At 46.8% G+C, this 22,647-nt stretch overlaps 1 protein-coding gene across 3 annotated transcripts in view; it reads left to right on the top strand.

Annotated features, from left to right (window-relative positions):
• The first annotated feature begins 9,634 nt into the window (after window positions 1-9,634).
• The window catches only part of TSPAN9 (tetraspanin 9), a 204,299-nt gene continuing 191,286 nt past the window's right edge, over window positions 9,635-22,647 (top strand). The window contains exons 1-2 of one of the 3 annotated variants that reach the window (XM_037846280.1): window positions 9,635-9,705; window positions 14,123-14,189. The gene's annotated coding sequence lies outside the window, so the exon portion shown is untranslated. Of the gene's footprint in view, window positions 9,706-14,119; window positions 14,190-22,449; window positions 22,588-22,647 lie in introns of those variants that run through there. The other 2 variants (XM_037846281.1, XM_037846282.1) reach the window with 2 other exon arrangements.

Here is a 22,647-nt window from a genome sequence, read left to right as displayed (position 1 = left end):
CTACTGTGGAGGATAGACCCTAAGGGGACCCCTCCACCCCATGATTTCTGACTCCTGGTGTTCACACTTTTAGGTAATCCCCTTCCCTTGAGTGTGGGTAGGACCTGTGGCTTGGTTTTAATCACTAGAATATGGCAAAGGTGACGGGATGTCACACCTGCAATTATGCTGTTTTACAGAAGATTCCGTCTTGCTACCAGGCTGATTCTAGAGACTCCCCTGGCTGGCTTGACCAGGTAAGCAGGCATGTTGGGAAAGCCCACTTGGCTAGAACTTGGGAAACCTTGAGGAGCTGAGGGTGGTCTCCAGCAGACAGCCAGAAAGAAGCCAGTGTCCTTAGTCCTACAGGTGCAAAGAACTGAATTCTGCCAACAACTTGAGTGAGCTTGGAAGCAGATGCTTCCCCAGTTGAACCTCCAGGTGAGAACACAGCCTGGCCAATACCTTGATTGCAGCCTTATGAGATCATGAGTAGAGGACCCAGGTAAGCTGTACTAGGAATGACCCACAGAAACTGTGAGATAATAAATGTGTCGTTTGTCATTGGTAATTTGTTATGCAGCAATAGATAAATAATACACCTACACACACCACTTTTTCTATAGCCCACTTAAGTGGTGGCCGTTGATTATTCTGCCATACCACAATTTAAAAGCCAGAAGATAAGGTTGGTATATATCTTCTGCCCATTTCCCTTTGACCGTTTTTCTGAGTCTCAGCCATACTGCTATGCTGTCCCCTTCCCTGACTGAGAACCACAGTTGTCACCCGAACTCCCTGTCTCATCCTCCTCCGTATCTGTGGGCTGTTATCATCCTAGGTAAATTCATTGTTGATTTAGGTGAATTGTGCAATAGTTCAATAGGACTCTCAGTTTCTTGAATTCTTTCTCTCCAAGGACCACTTCTACTCTCTCTAAGCCACTCAATTCTATAGTCAGAATTTGGGCTATGGCATCACTGGAAACTGTGCCTCCCCCAAAATCATTGAGTCAGTTTCCCCCGTTACGAGTTCCTCCTCCTTTCCTTTCAGCCGGCTTCTTCAACTACTCCCGCAGGAGCTCTTCTTCCCTCTCACGGCCCCTCTGGTCCATCGATCCCTCTACTCAGCCCACACCATTAGCCTTACCTAGCTTGGAGTCTCTGACCATACAGATGTGGTAATCTCCTAACCTTGATCCTTTCTCTTTTTATTTTACCCACCTGACAAAATCCCAACTTCGATGGACCCAACTATCCAGTATCACTCTATTGGCACCCAAGCAACTTCTAGGAAAGTCACCCAACAGGGCACACTGGTTCCACATAAATTCATGGTCACCACATCAATACAGGCCCTCAGTATACCCAGGAAATCCTGTCAAGTGTCTACAATAACTCATCCTCCCACAGGGGTTATTTCAATCCTCTGTCAAATCTCCTCTAAACTCTGGCCTTTCTTCACTCCTCCACTTGTAGCAGATGAGCTAGCCTTTTTTAAAAACAAAAAAAAACAAAAAAAAACAGGGATAATAGAAACCATCAAATGAAAATCCCCATCTGGGACAATGCTCTCATCCGATTCTCTCTTCTCTCCTGTTATTAGTGCTGTCATCTTTTCTGCCTTAGCCAAGGCTCTATACTTACACTTTGGATTCTATCTCTTCCCACATACTATGGAAAATTCTACTGTTTGTGATCTTTCATTTTTCTTATGTGTCCAGCCTCTATCAACTGGATACCTCCCATCAGCTTTTCAATATAAATATTTTTCTGTCCCATTTCCTCTCTTTTCTCCTTCTGTAACTCTAATTACCCACATATTAAACTTTTTTGCTATTGTATCACAGGTCCCTGAAACTCTATTTTTTCTCAATCTTCTTTTTTCTCTCTCTTTTTTAGATTGGATAATTTTTATTGATCTATCTTCAAGTTCATTGACTCTTTCCCCTGACATCTTCATTTGACCATTAAGCCTATCTAGTGAGTTTTTTTTCTATCATATACTTCAGTTCTAAATTTTTCATTTGGTTCTTTTTTACATTTTTGTTTTCTGCTTGAGATTTCTTTTCTGCTCATTAATTGTAAGTGTGTTTTTTTTAATATCCTTGAGCACAATTATAATGGCTGCTTGAAAGTCCTTGTCTGATAATTCCAATGATTGCATTATCTTGGGTTTGGCCTCTAATGTTTGCTTTGCCTTTGAGAATGGGTCATATTCTCCTGGTTCTTTGTATGCTAAGTAATTTTAGATCATATGTTGAAGGTTATGTTGAGGGGATTCAGGATTCTATTATCTTCAAATTTTTTATTGTGATAATATATATACAACATAAAATTTCCCATTTTAACCACTTTCAAGTATACAAGTTGGAGAAATGTCTGTTCAAGTCCTTTCCCCATTTTTAAATTGGGTTGTTTGTCTTTTTGTTGTTGAACTTTGGAAGTTCTTTATGTGTTCTGGATATTAATCCCTTATCAGATATATGGTTTCCAAATATCTTCTCCCATTCTATAGGTTGTCTTTTTACTTTCTTGATAATGTCCTTTGATGCACGGAAGTTTTTAATTTTGATGAAGTTCAGTTTATTTTTCTTTTGTTGCTGTACTTTTGATGTAAAGTCTGAGAATCCACTAGATAATACAAGTCCTGAAGATATTCCCCTATGTTTTCTTCTGATTTTTATAGTTTTAGTTCTTATATTTTAGTCTTTCGTCCATTTTGAGTTAATTTTGTATATGGAGTGGGGTAGGGGCCCACTTTCACTCTTTTGCATGGGGATATCCAGTTTGCCCAGCACCATTTGTTGAAGAGACTATTCTTTCCCCATTGAGTGGCTTTGGCACCCTTGTCAAAATCATTTGGCTACAATGTCACCAAAAGAGAGACAACTGGATATTATGCACTTTCTGGTAAGAGAACACAAAACCATCTTGCCAAAAGGGATTTAGCATGAGCCTGATTAAACCTTTCAATTCAGCTGCCAATTTTCAGGAAATATAGAGGACAAAAAAAAAAATCAATTGGCCATAGACGTATTTCTGAACTCTCATAAATTCTATATCCAATAGACTGTCCTTGTGCCAGTACCACTCTATTTTGATTACCGTTGGTTTGTAATAAGCTTTGAAATCAGGAAGTGAGTGCCCTCCAACTTTGTTCTTTTTTTCGACGTGATTTTGGTGATTCGGGGCCCCTTGCCCTTCCATATGAATTTGATGATTGGCTTTACCATTTCAGTGAGGAACGCTATTGGAATTTGTATTGAGATTTTGTTGAATGTGTAAATTGTCTTGGGTATGGATTCTATTTTATTACTCAGAAAAGTGTTGATACTTTTGTTGTATCAGATGATTAACTTGGTTAAACTCTGTCTCACCTGCAGTGGGCAGGAGCTCAAGTCTCCATGCCTGAAGTTTTTCCTTATTAATGTTTGATTCAGGCTTCAATCAGAGACTTGTGCGGAGTTCATACAGAATTTGAGGTTCCCCTTCTCTGGTTCTCTCCTTTCCAGGATTTGTCCTCCCTTTTCAGCAATTTTGATTGCTTTGTGCTCCATCCTCTAGTTCTTCCAGCTAGAAAAACAACGAACTTCTTATTGGAATTTTAGCCACCCTATGCTGCACCATAAGCATGGTTAACCTGGGGCCAAGCCACAAAAAATAGGAACTCGTCCAGATCAGTTGCTTCCTCTACATTTTGAATCCCCTCCAAAATCTGCCTACTTCGGTCACTCTCAGATAGTTTAGTTGTTGTCATTTTGTATTTATTCAGAGCATATAGAGGTTATCTTTGGATGGGCTGCCCCCATGACTCTCCCCACGAGCTCACGTCCCCCCTTAGGAGGCTCAAGTCTCCCCATAAGTTCCCCCAAACCATCCCTTGACCCACAGTCTCCTTCAGCTATCTCCCCTCTCTCTTTTCCCATCTGCAGCCAGTTTTCCTGAAAGAATCATCTCACTGTCTCCATGTCTCAGGAACTACTCCCTTTTAACCCTCTCCTGCACAGCTTCTACCTCATTACTACAAAGCAATAGCTCTTACCAAGATCTCTACTGATGTTCAACTCACTAAATCTGATGGACACTTCTTAGCCTTCTCTTCCTTGATCTCTCAGTAGCATTCAACTTCTGATCCCACTTTCCCCTCCTCCTGGAAATGTTCTTTCCTCTTGGCTTCTGAAATGTATCCCTTTTCTTGTTTTCTCCCTAGTTCTGATTGTGCCTTCTCAGTCCCCTCTGCAGCTTCATTCTCCTCAACCCAGACATTATAGGCTGGAGTTTGTGGTAGACAGAATAATAGCCCCCCCTCCCCAAAGATGTCCATGTCCTAATTCTTGGAACCTGTGACTGTGGCAAAAGGGATTTTACACATGTGATTCAGTTAAGGATCTTGAGATGGGGAAATTATTCTGAATTATCTGGTGGGCTTTCTTATAACGCAGAGGCAGGAGGTTAGACTTGGAGGGGAAGTGACAATGGAAGCAAAAGTCAGAGTGAAACCATTGCTGACGGGGGAGCCATGAGCGAAGGAATGCAGATGGCCCCTAGAAGTTGGGAAAGGAACAGATTCTCCCCTAGAATCTCCAGGAGGAATGCTGCCCTGAAGATACTTTGCTTTCAGCCCAGTGGAATCCGTTTTGGCCTTGGGACCTGTGGAACTGTGAGATAATAAATTTGTGCTGATTCGTGCCACTATATTTGTGGTAATTTGTTACAGAAGCCATAGGAAATTCATACTAAGCTCTTTAAGACTTGGTCATGGGCTTTCTTGTCTCACTTTCTCCCTAATCAATCTCATCTCTACCCATGGCTTCAACGTCTACTGATACACAGGGGACTGCACATATCCATCTCCTGCCCAGACCTTTTCTCTGAGTTCTAGATCTGTATGTCCAACTACTTACCTGGTCTCTTTGGTTGGAAGTCGCAAAGGTCCCTCATACTCAACATTTCCAAATGGATACTATGCTCTTTCCCTTAGATCTAGGTTAGACTTCTTCCACTCTTTCGTATCGCAGTGAATGGCTTCACCAATGATCCCTTTGGCTGGTCAGAAATCAAATGAGTCATTCTTGATACCCTTTTCTCCCTAATCCTCTATATCCATTGCCAATCTGTAAATGTCACCTTCTAAATCTCTCTCAAATCTATTTGTATCCCTCCATCATCACCACCATCAACCTAGACCAACCGAGATCAAGGTCATCCTGTACCTAGACCACTGCTAAGAACCCCTATATCCATTTTGGTCCCTGCCCCCTCCAATTTGTTGTCTACACTATAGCCAGAGAGATCATCTCAAAATGCAAATCTGATCACATCACTCTCCTATTCAAAATGCTTCAGTGATGACCTACTTATCTTAGGACAAACATACATGTCAAAATCCTTAACTGATCTGGCATAGTCAACCTCTCTATAATTCCTTGTCCTTATTTTGCATTGTACTCTCCACAACCCCTCTGCTCCAGATACATTAACAATTTCTCTGCTGTTTCAAGTTCATGTTTGGACTTAGTGGTCTGTCCTTTTACATTTTATTTTGGTCTGCAGGGCAGAATTTAAAGTGTGATTTTTAAACCATGGACATGCCCTTGATAGGTATATAGGAATATTCTAAACCAATAAGAAAATGGATATGAATGTAGCCGATATGGCTATTACTGTTACATTTATTGATTCTAACCCCCATGCAAATTCCTCAGTTGCTACCCATGTGTTCATTTGGTGTACATGTGGCACACACACACACACACACACACACACACACATTCATACATGCACAGATAGTTACCACATGTTGCTGAATACTATACAAGTAGGCAAACACCAACAGCTTTAGCTTTACCTAAAGGCCTTCTGCAGGGATGGCCAGTGGATTTCTGCCTTTACAGAATGTATGCTGACCAGCAGGAATCCCAGACATAGAATCTGTACTTTTCCAGACAGGATCTTGCAACCCTTTCTGAGACCTTGTAAATCCCAGGAAGCTCCAAACCAGCCCCTGCTCCTGAAGTGCATGCAGTCTGCTGGTGCTGACCCATCTCAGGTTGCACGCATGCACACACACATGTGCACACACAAGTGCACACACCCACTCATGGAATTACTGGTATTTATTATGTTCAGGGCTTTCAATCAGTCTCTGTATTTCACACTTGAGAACTGGGATCCAGCCCACTCTCACCCCCACAGCACATCTAAGGATACCTAGCAGTGCAAGTCTCCAGTTTTGAGAAATGCTAGTCTGGCCCAGAGGTTGGCAAACTACAGCCCAAAGTCTGTTTCTGTAAACAGAGTTTTATTGGAACACGCCATGCTCATTCATTTATTATTGTCTCTGGCTGCTTTCGTGCCACAGTGGCAGAGTTGAGCAATGTGACAGAGATTACATGACCTCGAAAGCCTAAAATGTCTCTCTCTGGCCCCTTGCAGAAAAAGTTTGCTCCGGTTTAGTCTATGTTTTCCAATTGTCTTAGGAACAAAAAAGTAAAGTTGTCAGATTTAGCAATTAAAAATACAAGAAACTAAGTAGTTAAAATTAAATTTCAGGTAAATAATAATTTTTTGACGAAACATGTCCCAAATATTGCATGGCTACCCCATAACAAAGTCTTTTATAAGACTCAGTGTCCCCTGAATCCAGCCTCTGCCTGCCCCACCCTGCTCCACTCACCTCACCTTGGGCTTTGGAACAGAAATAAGTTGAAGGAAGGAGGAGCCCTTGGGATAGTTTGCATTCTTTAAAAGAGGGAGCATGGAATGGAAGCCTCGCCCTAAGGACTGTGGAAGGTGTGGAAGGTGTGGAAGGTGTGGAAGATGTGGAAGGTGCGGTGTGGGGTAGGGGAGGAACTGTTTAATTTTTCTCTCTGGAAAGCCCTTCATTAAAATAGCAGCTCCGCTGTGCATTTAACCAATGGTTTATAAGTCTCTTTGTCGGGTTTAATGCCCTGATTTTACCATGCATTAATGACAGACATGGAAGTAGAACTCCTGGTGCAGTACAGACTGTTTCTCACTGTATTTTCACATCATCTGCCTGTCAAAGGGTTGGTCAAGACATTTAAATGGAAGACAAAGTAACTCTGTACATCATTAGAAGCTGGATGGCATAGCAATTGGGTGCCCAGGCCCTGCAGCCAGATTGCCTGGGGTTATATTCTAGCTCAGAACTGAAGGACTTGGGGGAAATTTCCTAGCCCTTCTGAGCCTCCATGTCCTCATCTGTAAAATGGGGAGATGATAACAGCACCCACGTCGAGGAGTTGTCGGGAGGATCAAGTGAATTGAAGCGTGTAAAGTACCAACAGTGTCTGGTACATAACGAGCACTTGGGAAATGTTACCGTTCTCTGCTTTACAATCAAACTTGAAGAAACTCATGGTCCCGTGTGAAGTGCCCTGACTTGGCCCCCGGCAGTGCGCTCTCTCACCACTAGGTGTCACAATCCAGCAGGCACTGGCCCTTAAATTGGATTTGGGTGGCTTCTGGCTGGAACTTTAATTTCCAGCCAATTATCATTTTTTATTTGATTTGGTGACTTTAAGGGGATAAACTGACACACTATTTTTTGAAATTCCTGAGGATCAGGAAATTCCAGTAGAACTGCTGACATTCAGGGCTGGAAGGAGCTGTTTGGAGTACTGCCTTTGTTTATTGTTAAAGTGACAATTTATTGTTTGAACCAGGATATTTTGAGCATAAAAGGGAAACTATTAATAACTACACCAGGACAAAAGTTGCAAATGATAAGTGTCCCGAGAACCTGGATATGGTCACTCTCTCTGCAGGGTGGTTATCCAGGATCTCCAGGATGAAAATCCAGTGACATTCCTCGGAACCTTGGTACAGTTAGATATTTACTATAGTTTTGTCCTTGGGTGGGCATGATCAGTACACATCTGCCTTTTGGATAGCAAGTCACCTTGTCGGTCTCCTTTTTGCTGAATAATCCCATAGGCTCTGCAACTTTCCTCCATAGGTTTTTTTCCTCCAGCCACAAATCGCTTTGGGGGTGCAGAGTGCTCCATCACTGGGTGTGTGGAAGGAGGGTGAGCAGTGTGGTCACTTTCTGAGCTGTTCCAGAGGAGATTCTTCTAAGGTTCCTTCCATATCTAAGACTCCATAATTCTATTTTTACCTGATTTGCTTACCTTCCTTTAAGAGATAAGAGGAAGTTAACAATTGTTGAACACCCACCAGGCATCAAAAGTTGTGCTGGGGTTTTTGCCTCCAGCATCTTGGTTGTCCCATCAACTCTGTGGGATTGGTATAATTAGGCCCCATTTGCCAGGTGAGGAAACCCAGGCCTAGAGAGGGCCCAGCTCACAAATGGCAGAGCTGATACAACCAGGAGCCTCACTGTTTTTACTGTAAGATGACTCACCTGGGAGAAATCACTAGCAGGCCCCTCTCTGCGTTTCTGTTTACTTTTCTGGAAGTTGGTCAGAGGTGGTGCCCATGTGCTAAAGGGATGCCGCAGGGAGGGGAGAGCCGGGGGCTGGTGGGAAGACTTCAGGGCAGTGCAAGGTTTTGAAGGAAAGGGGGAAAGTATTTCACTTGAGGTGGGGGCAGAAGGGGTTGGATTATTGGCTTAGGTCTAGCAGATCCACATGTGTAAGAGCATGGGGGGTGGGATGCAGGAGATGAGTGGAAACTGCCAGCTCCAATTGAGGGACACAAAGAGGACTCTTTTGATATAGGCATATTCTAAGAATTTGTCTGAAATCACACTTAGGACACGGTCATCCACGTGGGAACCATCCGATCAATATTCGATTATAAGGATGATGAGGAGGAAAGATGGCTTTTTAATTTCCACTTCGTTAGAGTCCAGACTTCCTGCTTCAAGAATGCGGGCCTAGAAGTCTCTAGGGAGCTCTAGGCCAGAGGAGTCTAACTTGTGTTTTTCTTGCTTCTATTCAATTCCCCCGGCCACGGTGCCCTTTACCAACACTTGGAGGCCTTTAGCTCCTGGGGAGACCCAGAAAGTCGCCTCTAACGAGAGTATCACCGTGCAGTATCTAATACACACCCGGCTTGTCAACATTTCAAATAGTCGGCCCGAAATAAAAGGGAAGGGTTTCGGAGGGGTGGGGGTGGTGAGGCCAGACAGCCTGGCCCGAGGCGGAAAGCTGAGACTCTGGCCAGGACGGCCCTTGGGGTGGGGTCTGGAGGCGGCGACCCCGTGCGGGCATTACCAGGCCCTGATCTCCCGTTCCCCAATTCCGGCGAGGGCGCGGCCCAGGCCGGTTCGCGGCGTGGAGGAGAAGGCGCAGTAGAGCCTCGGCTGGGGGCCGGTCCCTGCGGGCGGGCAGCGGGGCGAGGAGGAGGGCTCCCGGAGCCCCCAGAGGGCGGCAGGGCCCCTCCTCCCTCCTCTGCTCCCTCCGGCTCCAGCCTGGGGACCGGGCCAGGGGGTGTGAGAGGCCCGCACCCTGCAGCTCCCGGCCCCGTCACACCTTCTCTCTGCCCGCGGCGAGGTCCCGAACGCCTGCCCCAGCTCCCTCCCGCAGCCCCTTCTCCTCCCCTCCCTCCGGCCTCGGGCTCCGGCCCCTCCGCTCGCCCCGCCCCCGCTCGCCCCGCCCAGCCCCTCCCGGCGGCCCTCGCCATTCCCGGGCAGGCCCCGCCCCTCCGCCGCGAGCCCCCGGCCCCGCCCCCCGTTTCCGCTGGCGGCCGCGGTGCGGGAGCGGGAGCGGAGCCGGGAACCCGCATTCCTCCGAGCGCGGTGAGCGCGGCCCCGGGCGGGCGGGGGCTCGCGAGCAGGCGAAGTTGCCGGGGCTTGGGCCGGCTCTGGGTGGGCCGGGCCAGCCCCGGACCGGTCCCGAGGCGGGGAGCGGCTTGGGGGCGCCCCAGAGAGGGGGTGCTCTGGGCAGGGGGTGCCGGGAGATCGGGAGTTGGGAGAACTGAGCGAGGAATGCTGTTGGCGCCGTGTGAGGCGGCGGGAAGCGGGGTGGAAAGGGGAAGGTGTGCGGGGTCCCGGAGCGAAGAGGGGGTCCCAAGGGGGAGAAGCCCTTTGGAGAATGGGGTTGTCGGAGTGGAGGGCGGAAGCCCGGGCGGTGGAATGGGGGGTCTGTAGGAGGCAGCAGAAAGGGAGAGCCTCGGCGCTGTCAAGGGTTAATGACTGCGTGGTTCGGTGGACCATCTTGGGGCAGTCCGTGCGACGCCCCCTGGGAAGGCCAGGGCTAGGTTACTGCCTGCAGCCCCCTGGTAACCTCTGCCCACTCGCTGGCTCCCCCTGGCACATCTTCACTCGGAGTGACAGGGCTTTGGCAGACTACGAGGTCCAAGATGTAGCCCATCTGTGCATCCAAGTTTGGGACTTTAAAAAACTTTCTTGTGGTTAAAAAAAAAGCAAAAAAAAAATCCAAACAAGAAACCAGTTGTTTTGAGAGCAGCGTTTGTACTTACGCATTTTGGAACTACAGTCCTGGATCTCTTTGAAAAAGATGGTGGTCCCTTCTCGCTCTTCCTCAAATGCCTGTAGTGCCTGGGGAAGTTGGAAGCCTTGGGGTAGCATGAGATCCCCTGAACTGTATTGACTTTCCCTCCCCATCTCCAAAAGGGAGATAAGAGGGCAGCAGGCTCACCTCCCTGTGATTAAGAGAACCAAGCTCTCATTTGAGAGTGTCCTTCCGACTGGCATCAATCCCTTTCTCTGGGGAGACGCGGGTATTTCCTCCTCCAGGAAGCTTTCCTAGACCAGTGGAGAAAACCGTGGACTCTTGCTCTGATCCCTTATACCAGCCAGCTTCCCTCTCTCTACTAAAAATAGCCACGGAGACTGTTTTGCAGTTATGTTCTGCTGTAAAGATGTGCAGTCGGTTTGCCATCAAAGTAACGGGGAGGAGAGAGGCCTTATGGATAATTTCAAACAATGGACTCGTCAAATAATTTATATTTAGCTAAGGAATGCAGCCTGGGAGGCAGACATTCACAGCGGCTTCCTAGATTTCCTACCCTCCGCCTGGTCCTAGCATGGCTGATGCAGCCGGGCTGTGGTTTAGGGTGGGGGGCGGGAGACAGGGTTGGGGTGATAAACCTTGAAGGTGATTCAGATCTCTACTCACTCATCCAAGACTTCCTCTGTGCCAGGTCCTGGACCCTTGATAGGGGACTGGAGTGGAGTGGGACTTTGTTTGTCCGACTTAACAGATTTTAATCTTCTGATCGGGCTCTTAAAATCCATGAACAGATATTTAATATTAATAACATTAATAACTCTTACTTAAAGTAACTTATAGCTGGCAAAGTGCTTTCTCTGCACATTAGCTATGTATAATCTGATTTGATTCAAACATAATCTTGTGAAGTATATATTATTTTTAATCGCCTTTTTACATTTCAGAAAAATAAGAGTCAGAGAGAATAAATAACTTCTCTAAGGTCACAAACCTCCTACGTGGAAGAAGCAGAACTTGAACTCTGGCTCCTGACCCCTCATGCCCCTTGCTTTCTTTTGGGCCATGCTGTCTCTCTGCCATTTCTCTTTCCCGAGCCCAGGCTTGGAGCTCAGCCCTAACACCACCTATTTGTACTACCTTGGGAAAGTTACCCCCCCTCTCCATCCCTCGGTTTTGGAGTGCTATTGGATTGAAATGTTTCTGGAGTCTCTTCCAGCTCTGACGTTTTGTGATTTAATTGGGGAAGACAAGATGAAACACATCAGATCATTACCAGTATAAGATGATATCGGCAGCCAATTGGTCAGTTAATAAATGGACTTTATTAAACTCCCACTCCATGCTTAATAGATGCTGCCCTGGAGGAATTGGTAAAGAGAGTCACGGTAAGGCAGCCCAGCGTACGTGGGAAGCTCTTGGGCTTTGGGGTGGCTGGCTGGAGTGTCCTCCTTCTCCCCAGTGCTGACGTTGTTCAGTGGTTGAGTGAGTGGGGGAGGCCTTGAGCAAGTGCCCTCACCTCTTTCAGCCTTGGTGTCCTGCTTGCAAAATGACAATAACAGCATCAGGCTCTCAGGGCCATTGGAAGGAGAGACGAGATAATGTATGTGAAGCGTGTAGCTTAGGGCCCCATGCACAGCAGGTGGACAGTAAATGGTGGCTGTTATTTATAACCTAGTCTATTTAGACTAGACTAATATGCTTGGAACAAGAGAGGACAAGACTTCTTTTCCGGCATCACTAAGGCCCAGGTCTGCTGTGGTGTCATGTCTCCTGATGCAGAGGGCATGAGCCAACCCAGGCGCCTTAGCCTGGCACTCCGCAGTCCTCCCATCCAGCCCCGGCCTGCCTGTCTAGCCTTATCTTCCCATCTTCTCCCGCCAGGGATTCTCGGTTCTAGCCAGACTTCTCTCCCAAGTGTGCTGTGCTTCTTCCTTCTTTGCACGTTAGTTCATACTGTTCCTGCCTTACTGGAATGCTCTTCCCTTCCTTCAGCACCCTGCCCATATCTGAGGTCCTTTGTGGAGCCTTCCATGCCCAGCCATCCCAAAAGAACTTCCATTTTTCTTGAAATGCCTATGACATTTTCTGTCTTCACCTCTCTTCTGGATGTTTACACTGCCTTGGATAGTTCTTCAGCGCAGCTCCACAAACACTTGGTACAAGAGCATACATGTGCCAAGTCCCAGTGATGAAAAAAAAAAAAGATAAAGGTCCTCGTTTTCCTGGGCTTCATAATCCAGTAAAGGATTAAGAAAGGGGTTTAAAAAATGACAGAATTCAAAGTATAAGGTGAGTGGCCTTTGAGAGCAGAATGTTCTGTGGGTTCAAACAGAGGGATAATTTGCCCTTGCTGGGGTGGAATGCTGCTTCACACAGCAGGTGGTGTTGGACATGGAACCTGAAGGGTGGTTTACATTTCAGCGGATGGAAGAAGGATGGGCCCGAGGAAAGGCACTGAGAGGGTGCTGAGGTGCGTGACTCATGCGTGGGATGGGTGGTGGGAGGCTGATGGAGAAGAGAGGCTGCACAAGTAGACAGTGACCACATTGTGGGTGGCTTCCCATGCCCAACTAAGGGATTTCATCCTTCCCTTCATTCTGTTGAGTGTCCGCCATGGGCAGGCATGAGCCGGAGCAGGGGAGACGGCAGGCAACCTGGGGCGTCCCCAGGCGCTTTGCAGAGTTTTGAGGAGTTGCAGAAGCAGGTCTGAACTTAAGGAAGGTGAATCTGAAGTCTGTAAAGAGGGGAGACTATGTTGGGGAGAGCAACTGAGTTGCAGTGAGGAATGGAGAGGAGGGAATGAATCTGAGACATTTTGGGTGTGGGATGGAGACCATCTATGAGTTGATTGAAAGAATGTGGTGAAGAGAGGATGAAGGGGGATTGAAGCTGATTTTGAGGTGGGTGATTGTGAAGATGCAGTGCCATTTGCCGTTTCCAGTGGCTGTTAGTGGATTCTGCCCGAAACAGCTTCTGATCTCCGCTCGGCACAGGTCTCACTCTTCCTGGTGAGAGGCACAGAGGAGGGCCAGTGTAGACCCCCAGTGTTCTCAAGAAATGAGCCTTGTACCTCCTGGAATCCCACATTTGCATCCACAGCAATATTTGTATACACGCCTGGGTTTCTCCGGAGTCATGTTTCCACAGAGTCAAATGTTTCCTGTCTATATCCTAACGCCCCAAGTTAACTGCCCTTTCAACTTCTGCTGCAATTTTCTCTCTCACTTGGTGGCCGTTTCCCACTGAGAAACCAACTTTGGCTGTGGTAGAGATTAAAATAACAAAGTGGCCTGTTGCTTCACATCAGCCTCATGTCTCAGCAAAGCACCAAACTTTTACATATCTTGAAACTTTGGGTCACTTGTGAGTGGTCAAAATTGCACACATTTAATCCTTGGATGCCAAGGGTCTACACCAGGAATGGCAAATATGTGGCATGGATTCAGTTACCTCCAGTGCTGCCCAGGTCAGACATTGCTAATGGATTGCATCGGTCTTTTCCTCTCAAGCCAGACCTTGGGTTCTACTCCTAATGCTTTAGGAACCTTCCACCACCTTCCACCAGCCGAGTGAAACTGGCACCGGAGCTGGAACCTGTTTGCCCTCTCTGGCATTCTCCATTGGTTGAATGAATGGATTCTTGACCGGGGACTGCTGGCCCAGAGTGGCCAGCACTGGACAAAATTCTCCCTAGAGTGATTTCACAACAAAGTGATGACCTAATTTTTTTTTCCCCAGCAGGAATACCCTGGGATCTTCTCTTAATCTGTCAGCAGCCAAGGTTTTGCAGGAAATTCAAAGAAAACAGGTCAGTATCTGTCTGTGTCCATTGTGTCTGTGTGTTATGAGCTCTGTCTAAAAAACCAAAGCCTTTCTTGCCCTTTAACTGTGGGGAGAATAGTATGGGATGCTGACATTTTCTAGATGTCCCCTTGTCCTAGCTTTTGACTTTGAATTTATAAGCTCCTTAAATTGGGCTTTGGAGGCTGGGAGAGAATTCGGATTCCCTGTTTGGGATTGGTGGCTGACCGTTTGTACTTAGTTTCTCTCCTAGCTCCCCCGATTGTGTGGAGGAAGCCTAGGGGAGCGGGAGAGGCCGGCAACTTCCTGCTTTCTGCCCCTTCCTCGCAGGCTTGGGAGCCAGGGTGGAGGACCTTCCGCTAAAGGCCAGAGGAGCATGTGTGGAATTCTGGTCACTCCTGCCCAGGATCTTCACTGCTGCTGCTATGGGGTCCTGGGGCCTTGCTGGTGGCTTCCTTTTCTTTGTTTGCAGCACTTGTGCAGCCAGGCCCCCGCTGAGCTGGAGCTAGGCAGGAGCTACCCAGGCAGCTGTGGACTGTGCTGATTTAGTTTTCCTGGGGGTGCTGCTTGTAAACCTGGGACTGTCAGTAGCTGGAGTCTTGGGCCTTTTTCTGTTTTAACTGATGTGCAATTCATTCTGTGACTTCTCCCTGCTGGGTGGTTTGTAAATCTCTTACCTTCCCTGAACCCATCTGGGTGGTTGATGCAGGGGAGCGGGATGGTACTGGCTGGTGGCTTATTTTCCCTGTGAGTTCCAGCAGGGATTATTTGGTGGCCCAGGAGGGGCCAGGAGCCTCTTACAGTCCTGCCAGACTTTGCACTTTATCCATAGGATGCTGGCATTCGTATCTGACATCATCATGGGCCAGTTAGAGACCCTTTACCTGTGTCCCCACTAATTTAATTTAAATCTTCTGAAATTTTAATTTCAATCTCATTTGATTTTCATAACAGTCCCGCGAACTAGCTGTCATTTCTCCCCATTTTAATAGCAGCAGCAGCAGCTAAGGCAGAGAACAGTTCGGAGACTTGCCCAGATCAGTCATTAGAGCTGGGATTCAAGCCCAGGTGGTCAGATTCCTCTGCGCTGCCCTCCTTGAGCCGGCTTGCAGCAGGAATGTGGGAGCTCTCATTTTAAGTCCTTCTCCGTCCTCCCCGGGGCCTGGATGGGTGTCTTCTTTCATTCCCTCTGCTCTGGGCCTTGGGGCGCTGCCTAGGGTCGGACCTTGCATGCAACAGCACACTGGCCTGGGCCGAGGGGGCTCAGTCTGGGTGAAAATCATGGCTGTGGGGAGGAAAGGACTTGAGGACATGTGGATGGTGGTCTTTGCTGCCTGGCACTGCCTGCTGGTCCTCCACGGCTCCTGCCTGATCACAGAAATCCTGGGGGGCCTGCTCCTGGGGGCCCCACCACGCACAAGCAGATGGGGAGCTTTGCAGGAGTCTCGTGTGGCCTCGGGGAGACAGACAGCTGTTTCCAGCCCAATGACTGTCCTCCTTCTGTGTTGAAGCCAAAGTGAGGGAGACCTGAGTGAAGGACTTTCCAGAGAGAATGTTTGTCCTCTCTCGTGGGGCCATGGCCTCAGAAGGCTTTGTTTTTGCCATTTCTTGTCACGCTCTGGAGCCACTGAATGGTGACCCACTCCTGCCTCTGCCTCTAACTGGCTCTAAGAACTTTGGCAAGTTAATTCCTTTCTTCATGTCGGCTTCCTCACTGCAAAATGAGAAACTGGGATGATAAATTGCCTCTGATCCATGGTTTCTGTGGTGGGCTGAGGGTCAGGCCTGGGTGTTGGCTCCCCATCCTGGGGCTTTCCTAATCCCTTTTCCTCTCACAAGTGCCCTCTCTCCTCCGGCTGGCCAGTGGTGGATGGAGGAGGAAGGACTGAAGTTAATGAGTAAACCTGATTTCTGATAGAAGCCAGGCTGGGGCAGAGGTTGTTGACAGAGATGATCGCCTGTTGCCCGTCCAGTGGTGGCAGGGGCTCGTGGCCTGACTTCCCGTCCTGTGCTCTCGGCCCTGCCGCTACTTTCATTTTAACTTTCTGCCCGACGCCTTTAAGAATCAAGAAAGGCTCCATTGCTGGACTGGAGCCCTACAAGTTAATAATTTCAGCTTCAATTATAGCCACATTGTAGTGAACCAAGAATATCTGCCTGTGGTGAAGTTCAGCTTCCAAACCCTTTCCCTGCTCTCAAACCAGAAACCCAGCCTGAACTGGAGGTGCTCCTCTGCTGGTTTTACGAATGTCACAGTGTGCGTTTCCCTCTGCACTCTGGAGCCAAATATAGATTAGTTTTTGACTACCCATTGTTTGGTATTATCTGCACTTTTGAGTTTACCGCACCCCTTCCGCCCTGTCTGCCTCCCACCCGCCTTTACAGTGGAGGGCTGGAAATTGGATTTTACTTTGAGTACTTGCTTACTTTCTGGGAGTTGTGTGAGCTTTCCTACTCTCCGTGGTCAGGATTCATTGGAGCCTCTGATCTTGTAGAGGGAGCAGGAAAGGATGGGGCTGGAGGACAGTCTGGGGAGCCTCCAGTGGCCCCTGCTCGGGTGCCCCTACCTGCTGGGGAGGCTTGGCTCCCAGGGTCCTGGGGTCTCCAGTGCAGGGCCTTGGGGAGGCCTTGGGAGCTTAAAGCCATTGCTCAGCCGTACGGCACGTTTGTGCAAATTTGAGAAACTGTCCCTTCTTTCTTAAGTTTAACAAAATTATTTTCAAGCTAATATATTATTGTACAACCTGAGCAATACCCAGCTCTGCCTGGGGAAGGTAGTGGTTGCTTCTAGAGTGCTGGTGGCTTGGGTGTCTGTGTTGCTGGCAGCACCCCGATTCGTGTGCCTCCCATTCCCAGTCTTAACTGCGTTGGGTTGCGAGTCAGGGGAGAGTGGGTGGGGACAGGGGACAGGTAGGGGAAGCGATCTCAGGGGAGGCACAGAGTGAGGTTGTAGCAGGGCGTGGCCATGCACGAGCGTGTCTGTGAGGATGTGTGTGCTCGCCTTAGCCTGTGCCTGCTGGTGGGTGCCTGCGGGCGTTTGTGTGGGAGGAAATTCTCCTGCATCGCCCAGGACTCAGCTGCAAGGGCCACCTGTGCCTTCCAGTAAATCAGCGTGCACCGTAGAAGGCGGTGTAAAACATCAAACACCCCTACCTGGCAGCCCTGCCTGTGCCCTCTCACCTGGGCACATGCCACAGTATGGCGACTGAGGCTGGGGGATGGGACCTCTCCAGCAAGCCCAGGACAGGGGTCCATGGTGCAAGGGACAGACAGACAGATCCTGGCTCCCATCTGGGCCAGACCCTATAGGATGGCTCCAAGAGCCATGGTAGTGGGCTAGGTTTGAGTAGGGAGTTTGTTTCTGGGCGTGTCAACATGTGGAATGACATGTTTTGCTTTAGAGAAAGTGAGTTGGAAGTCTGGGCCTGCAATTTTCCACTTGCCTTAATCCTGGGAGAGTCTTAACAGCTTTGTTTAAAAATGATGTGTTGATTGCAGAGACCTGGGTGGTGAAGAGCCGCCACCCCCCAGGAAGACAGTCAGGTTTGAAGCCAGGGTTTGGAGTCCTGTGTGCAGCACGTGGGACCTGGAGGGTGGGGCTAGGGGAACTCAAGAGCATCAGGAAGGCATGAGTCACTCTAAATTAGCAGCCGTTTCCAGTGGGCTTCCGTGATGTGTGGCTGGAGATGGGTGGGGGTGGGAAGGAAGCACAAGTCCGGGGCCATCATCCGCCATCCAGACCGTGGACGGCAGCAGGACAGCGGGTTGGAGCTGTACCTCTCGGCCCTGTTCTAAGGGGGGGGGGTGGTCACTGTGCATTGGTGAAGATCTTTTTTTTTTTTTTTTTACATTTTTTTCCTTGCAATTTTATTGAGATATGTTCACATACCATATAATCATCCAAAGTGTACAATCAGTTGTTCACAGTACCATCATATAGTTGTACATTCATCACCACAATTTTTGAACATTTTCATTACTCCAAAAAATAAAATAATAAAAATAAAAGTAAAAAAAGAAGACCCAAAACAACCCATCTTCCCCATCCCACCCTATTATTCATTTACTTTTTTGTCCCTATTTTTCTACTCCTCTGTCCATACACTGGCTAAAGGGAGTGTGAGCCACAGGTTTTCACAATCACACGGTCACACTGCATAAGCTATATAGTTATACACTTGTCTTCAAGAATCAAGGCTTCTGGGTTGCAGTTCAACAGTTTCAGGTATTTCCTTCTAACTATTCTAATGCACTAAATACTAAAAAGGGGTATCTATATAATGCATAAGAATAATCTCCAGAATGACCTCTCGACTCTATTTGAGATCTCTCAGCCACTGAGACTTTACTTTGCTTCATTTCTCTTCCCTTTTTGGTCAAGAAGGCTTTCTCGATCCCATGATCCCGGCTCATCCCTAGGAGTCATGTCCCACGTAGAGGGGAGGGCAGTGTGTTCACCTGCTGACTGGGATTAGAGAGAGAGAGGCCACATCTGAGCAATGAAAGAGGCTCTCTGGGGGAGACTCTTAGGCACAATTATAAATAGGCTTAGCCTCTCCTTTGCAGTAACAGGCTTCATAAGGGCAAGCCCCAAGATTGAGGGCTTGGCCAACTAAATTGGTAGTCCCCAATGTTTGTGAGAAGATGAGGAATTCCCCAGGTGGGTAAACTTAATATTTCCACATTTGATGAATGTCTTCTTTGGGGAGTGGTCAGCACCCACAGTGCAGGGAGAACTATATAGGACACTGTCCCACCAAGGGCAGGATTGGCTGGAACTTTCTCTGAGGACCTGTAGAGGGATGCAGAGTAGACTGGGCTGGCCCTTGATGGAGGGCTGGGAATTAGGAAGACAGAGGAAGGGGCTCTATGAGTGGTTGCAGAGATGGGAGGGAAAGCTGGGAGGTGGGGATGGACATGGGCATGGCCAGGGTGGGGGGACTGGAGGAGAGGGACACAGGGGAGCAGTGGGAGTGTGGGTGGTGAGAGAGGGGAGGCTCCCTTGGTGGGACCCCTTGAGTGTCACCCAGAAGGGTTCCGATTTTAGGAGGCTGGGAGTGAGGGGTCAACGTTGATTCTTCTTCTTTTTTTTTTTAATTGAGATTGTTCGGATACCATACAACTATCCAAAGATCCAAAGTGTACAATCAGCTGCCCACAGCACCACCATACAGCTGTGCATCCATCAACACAATTATTTTTTTCAATTTTTAGAACATTTTCACTACTCTGGAAAAGAAACAAAGACAAAAAAAAGGAAACACATCCTCCCATACCCCTAACCACGCCCCCCGCCATTATTGATTCATAGTTTTGGTATAGTACATTTGTTACTATTGATGAAAGAATGTTAAAATACTACTAACTGTAGTATATAGTTTGCAATAGGTATATATTTTTTCCCTGTATGCTTCTCTATTATTAGTCTCTAGTTATAGTTACATACATTTGTTCTAGTTCTTGAGAGAGATTTCTAATATTTGTATAGTTAATCGTGGATGTTGTCCACCACAAGAGTCACTGTTTTATACATTCCCATCTTTTAACCTCCAACTTCCCTTCTGGTGACCTACGTGACTCTGAGCTTACCCATTCCACCACCTTCACACACCTTTTAGCACTGTTAGTTATTCTCATTACATGCTACCATCACCCCTGTCCATTTCCAAATATTTAAGTTCACCCTAGTTGAACATTCTGCTCATAATAAACAACCGCTCCCCATTCTTTAGCCTCATTCTATATCCTGGTAACTTATATTTCATGTCTATGAGTTTACATATTATAGTTAATTCATATCAGTGAGACTCTGCAATATTTGCCTTTGTGTCTGTCTTATTTCACTAAATATAGTGCCCTCAAGATTTCTTCATCAACCCATTTCTTTTAAGATGGTTTTGTTCAAACACTATACATTCCGTCCTAAGTAAACAATTGTTGGTTCCTTGTATAGTCACGTATTTCTGTATTGAGCACCATCGCCACTCTCTATATAAGGACATTTCTTCTGCAAAGACAAAGGAAGAGGCAAAGAAGGCAGAGAGGCAAAAGAAAAAGGCAAGAGAAAGAGAGAAAAACAAACAAACAAAAAAACTTGATAGCTAGAAGGTGACAAAAGGAAAGATAGCATTAACCTAAAGTAGAATAAAGAGTCAGACAACATCACCAGTGCCAGGAGTCCCATACCCTTCCCCTATTCCCCACCCCCCCCCCCTTACGCATTTAGCTTTGGTATATTGCTTTTGTTACATTAAAGGAAGCATAATACAATGTTTCTGTTAATTCTAGCCTCTAGTTTGCATTGATTGTATTTTCCCCCCAATCCCACCCTATTTTTAACACCTTGCAATGTTGACATTCATTTGTTCTACCTCATTTGTAAAAACATATTTGTACCTTTTATTACAATCGTGGAGCATCCTAGGTTTCCCTGAGTTACACAGTCCCAGTCTTTATCTTTTGTCTTTTGTTCTGGTGTCCCACATGATCCCAGCCTTCCTCTTTCAACCATATTCATAGTCATCTTTGTTCAGTGTACTTACATTGCTGTGCTATTATCTCCCAAAATTGTTTTCCAAACCTCTCACTCCTGTCTTTTCCTTTCTGTTTGCAGTGCTTCCTTTAGTGTTTCCTGTAAAGCAAGTATCTTGTTCACAAACTCGGTCATTGTCTGTTTGTCAGAGAATATTTTAAGCTTTCCCTATATCTGAAGGATAGTTTTGCCGGATATAGGATTCTTGGTTGGTTTTTCTCTTTCAGTATCTTAAATATATCACCCCCCTTCCTTCTTGCCTTCATGGTTTCTATTGAGAAATCCACACATAGTCTAATCAAGCTTCCTTTGTATGTGGTAGATCGCTTCTCTCTTGCTGCTTTCAGGATTCTCTCTTTATCTTTGATGTTTGATAATCTGATTATTAAGTATCTTGGCATAGGCCTATTCAGATCTATTCTGTTTGGGGTATGCCGAGCTTCTTGCATCCGTAATTTTATGTCTTTCATAAGAGATGGGAAATTTTCATTGATTATATCCTCTATTATTGCTTCTGCCCCTTTTCCCTTCTCTTCTCCTTCTGGGACACCAATGACACGTAAATTACTGCTTTTCATTTTGTCTTTAAGTTCCCGGAGACGATGCTCGTATTTTTCCATTCTTTTCTCTATCTGTTCTTTTGTGTGTAGGCTTTCAGTTGCCTTGTTCTCCAGTTCCTGAGTGTTTTCTTTTGCCTCTTGAGATCTGCTGTTGTATGTTTCCAGTGTGTCTTTCATCTCTTGTGTTGTGCCTTTCATTTACACAGATTCCGCCAGTTGGTTTTTTGAACTTTAAATTTCTACCTTATGTACGTCCTGTGTTTTCATTATACAGTTCATCTCTTTTGCCAAATCTTCCCTAAACTTTTTGAATTCACTTATTATTAGTTGTTTCAATTCCTGCATCACAGTTGAAGTGCAAGTTTGTTCCCCTGACCAGGCCGTAACGTCATTTTTCTTGGTGTAGGTTGTAGTTTTCTGTTGTCTAGGCATGGTTTCCTTGGTTACCCCAGTCAGGCCTCCCCAGACCAGAATGAACTAAGGTCCCAGAAGGAAGAAATGTTCAGTATCTGGTTTCCCTGAGGGTGTGTCTTAGAAGATTGGTACACCTTCTGATGCCTCTGGTCACTGTGCTTTTCTGCCCAGCAGGTGGCACCTGTTAGCCTATAATTCTTGACTGGTGTAAGTTCTGAATGAAAGGCAGGTAGTAGAGCTGGGCCCCACCCCTTTCCTCTTAGAGACGATAGACGCCCTAGGGGGAGGTCATCAGCATTTGAGTGGTCTCTGTCTTTGCTATACCCTTGTCTGGGTCACAGAACTGGGAACTGAAAATGGCTGAGGCTTTCTCCACCGAGTCAAAAAAGGAACAGAGCTAGGCCGAGGCGACCCTCCGGCTCTCCAAGGTCAGTCGTCACCCAAAGCCTCTGTCTACTTGTTGGGGATTCGTACCTCCTAGTGAGCAGTTGACACTCGCTGATTAAAACCCCAGCTGGAGCTCAGCTGAACTATATTCACTTGCTGGGAGAAAGCTTCTCTCCTGGCACCACGAGGCTTTGTAGCTCGGGCTGTGGGGGAGGCGTCTCCCGATTTGGATCCGCAGTTTTTACTTACAGATTTTATGCTGTGATCTGAGGCATTCCTCCCAATTCAGGTTGGTGTATGATGAGTGGACAGTCATGTTTGTCCGCCTGCAGTTATTCCAGATTATTTACTAGTTGTTTCTGGTTTTTTTTTAGTTGTTCCAGGGGGACTACTTAGCTTCCACTTCTCTCTATGCCGCCATCTTAGATCCTCTCAACGTTGATTCTTGAACAGGGAAATGACAGGGTGAAAGGCAACATTTTAAGAAAAATTTGCTTGTAACAGAATTCAAGGTACTTTTTAAAAAAAATGTTTTATTTATTTTGAAATAATTTTAAATTTACAGGAAAGTT

This window comes from Choloepus didactylus, chromosome 8 (genome assembly GCF_015220235.1).
Source record: "Choloepus didactylus isolate mChoDid1 chromosome 8, mChoDid1.pri, whole genome shotgun sequence".
In the NCBI taxonomy this organism is placed as follows: domain Eukaryota; kingdom Metazoa; phylum Chordata; class Mammalia; order Pilosa; family Megalonychidae; genus Choloepus; species Choloepus didactylus.
The sequence above is the reverse complement of the archived record's forward strand: the minus strand, read 5'-3'. Positions and strand labels throughout refer to the sequence as shown.